Source organism: Myotis davidii, unplaced genomic scaffold (assembly GCF_000327345.1).
Source record: "Myotis davidii unplaced genomic scaffold, ASM32734v1 scaffold156, whole genome shotgun sequence".
Classification (NCBI taxonomy): domain Eukaryota; kingdom Metazoa; phylum Chordata; class Mammalia; order Chiroptera; family Vespertilionidae; genus Myotis; species Myotis davidii.
The window spans coordinates 655296-658928 of NW_006288633.1; positions in this window are offsets into that span (position 1 = coordinate 655296).

Consider the following 3633-nt stretch of genomic DNA (forward strand, 5'->3'; position numbering starts at 1 on the left):
GGCTGCCCGCCGCCATCTTGGCTCTCAGTTAATTTGCATATCTCGCTGATTAGCCAATGGGAAGGGTAGCGGTCGTACACCAATTACCATGTTTCTCTTTTATTAGTGTAGACTAGAGGCCCGTTGCACGAAGGGATTTGTGCAATAGGCCTTCCTTCCCCTGCTTGCCAGCACCGGTTTTCCTCTGGCACCTCGGACCCAGGCCTTCGTTCCTGCCCCAGTGGAGAAGCCAAGCCTGGAGGCTTCTCTGCTCTGGCTGCAGTGGAGAAGCCAAGCCTCTTCAGTCTTTAGTTGTCTTCAGTCTTCAGTCTTCACCTAGGCTGGTGCCTTCAGTCTTTGCTCCCTGCCTGCATATGCAAATTAACTGTCATCTTTGTTGGGTTAATTTTCAAACTCATCTTGATTGGCTGGTGGGCATAGTGGAGTGATACCAATTTGCATGTTTCTCTTTTATTAGTGTAGACAGACTAGAGGCCTGGTGCATTGAATTCATGCATTTGGGGGGTCCCTCAGTCTGGCCTGCACCCTCTAGCAATCTGGGACCATTCAGAGGATGTCTGACTGCTGGTTTAGGCCCAATCCTGCAGGGATCCCTGTGGAATTGGGCCTAAACCTGCAGTCGGACATCCCTCTCACAATCTGGAACCACTGGCTCCTAACCACTCACCTGTCTGCCTGCCTGATCACCCCTAACCACTCTGTCTGCCTGTCTGATTGCCCTTAACCTCCTTGGCCTTGACCTGCTCCATGGCGGCTTTGTCGGGAAGGACATCCGAAATGACATTTGGAAGGTTGTTTGGCCGCCTGGTCTAATTAGCATATTACACTTTTATTATTATAGACTAGAGGCCCGGTACATGAAATTCATGTGTGAGTACAGTCCCTAGGCCTGGCCTGTGATCAGGGACATCTTTCCCAGCTGCCTGCAGCTGGTCCCAGCACCCCCTGCCACCCACCCCCAGTTCCCTGTTCACCATCAGGTGATCGGTGCCTGACAGGTGGGGGAAGGGACCAAGAGGTCAGCTGTTCCCTCTTGCTTGCCAGCCTTGCCCCTGCCGTGGGTGACCATCAGGTGATCGGAGCCTGCTGGTGGGGGAAAGGGACCAAGTAGTGGTCAGTGTGCCTCATAGTGACTGATCCAGCGGTCATTTTGCCATTAGGGTCAATTTGTATACTACCCTTTTATTATATAGGATAGAGGCCTGGCGCATGGCCTTCCCTGAAAAGGGCCCCCGATAGGGGTGAGGGTCCCCACTGGAGTGTGGGGTTGGCTGGAGCAAGGAGCTATGGGATTTGCAGGCCAGCCACCACACCCCAATCTAAGTGGGGGTCCCCGCTGGGGATGGGGCCTGCCTGGGCAAAGGGCCACTGGGGGTTTGCAGACCAGTCATTTCCCCAATTAGGGTGGGGGTCCCCACTGGGGGATGGATCTGGCCTGGGTGATCATGCTCCCAATCAGGATGGGGGACCCCGCTGGGGCTGGGGCTGGCCTGGGTGAGGGGCCACTGGGGGTTTACAGGCTGGCCACACCCCAATTGGGTTTGGGGTCCCTGCTGGGGAGTGGGGCCAGTCTGGAGGAGGGGCCACCAGGGGTTTTCAGGCCAGCCATGTCCCCGATTGGGGTGGGGGTCCCCACTGGGGGGTGGAGCCGGCCTGGGAGACCACATCCCTGATTGGGGTGGGGTCCTTGTTGGGGAGCAGGGCAGGCCTGGGCAAGGGGCCACAGGCTATCTGCAGGCTGGCCATGCCCCCAGCTTTGTCAGTAAGGACGTCTGGAAGATGTTCAGTATATTTGGTGTAATTAGCATATTAGCATTTTATCAGTGTAGATAGTTCCCCACCCACATTTAACAAGTATATATTGAATATCTTCTATATATACAAACTATTTATAAACCTTGAGATTGTTGAGAATAAAAATTTGGGACTCCTGCAGGAGCTGGTGTTATGCGGACACATTTATTTTCTCAATCACAGTCTGGTGGGGGAAGAAAACAATTTCTAATAACTAATTATTAAAAATAGAAACATGCTAAGGACTATGTATAGCACATTAGCTGAGTGATATGTAAGCTTCATGAAGGCAGAAATGTTTCTATTGTGTTTGCTGCTATAGGCTCCACTGTCTGGTACAGAGCAGATACTCAACAGATGTGTTGATTTTATAGTTAATTCTGCCATTGTGTTTTACAGTGGAGTAACATTTGAACTAAGCTTTGAAGAGTAATTAAGATTTCTTTATTAAGAACTGGAGGCCCGGTGCACAAATTTGTGCACAGGTGGGGTCGCTTGGGGTAGCCTGCAGAGATCAGGCCCCAGCTTGCACCCCCAGCCTCGCAGCCCCAGCTCGCACCTCCTGTCTCACAGCCCTGCAGCCCCACCTGGCACCTTGCCTTTGCCTGGTGCCACCCCCTTACCTGCTCCACCATCCTGCTTGCAGGATGGTCAATCTGGGCCAGGTCCCCCACCTGGCTCCCTCAGCAACTGGGAGCCAGGCAACAGCCTCACCCCCCTGCCTCTGGCCCCGGTCACTGCCTGTGGGGCATTCAGCAGGGCAATCGGACCTCTGCTTGCACCCACCTTGGCCTGGCGCTGCCAGCTCACCTGCTCCACCATCCCTCCACAGTCCCACTCTTGTCGAGGCCCATCAGGGCTGCAGTCCCTCCATTGCTGCCTGCTGCCAGCACTGTATCACCGACTTCTGCCATGTACCACACTGCCCCCTGGTGGTAAGCGCACGTCATAATGAGCAGTTGAACCCCCAGTCAAACGACCTCTAGAGGGAACAATTTGCATATTAGGCTTTTATTATATAGGATAGAGAACATTCCAGCAAGAAACAGCAGCAGGGAAAAAAAGAATGCAAGTGTTTGAGTAACTGATGTGATCCAGGGTAGCTCCATGTAGCGATGTTCATGGCAGGGGCCAGTGCAGGCCCCCTGGTGAGATGCTGAGCCACTGGGTATTAGAAAAAGGACAGCAACCAGACGCTGCCCTTATTGCATCTTCCTCATTGGAAATTTCTTACATTCTGAAGAGTTCCCTATATAGATGAAGACCATATGGTGAAATCACAAACAAGATGGGTAGTTGATTCTCATCACATTTTTCATGTATTTTTACTAATAGTATTTTCCCCTGAACTAATTGTCTGTTCACATCAGTTAGGGCTTGTAACTGGAGATTCTTTGGCATGTAGCTCACTGTGCTTGCTTTGTTTTGTCAGCACAGTGTTGAACAATTTGCCAGCATTAAAAAAGACCTGAATTTTGGGTTTCTCCTGAAAAGAGCACAAGATATGGGGATACTAGGCTCATATTCCAGCATGAAAACACTCTGCTATAATGTTCCCCCACCACCCAATCTGAGCCACCATCTCTCATTTGCTACACACATGTTCTTTATGGGTACCTTTCCTTTTTATCCATCCCCATTACTCACCTGGGCCCTTTCAGCATTTGAATTTGACCTCAGTGGTGTGGCCCCTATCCTACCTAGAAAATGTGTATTAATCTATATGATCTCTCTCTCTCTCTCTCTCTCTCTCTCTCTCTCTCTCTCTGTCTCTCTCTCTCTCACACACACACACACACACACACCATCTTTTTTGGTTTGTTAGGGTATTAGTTCCTT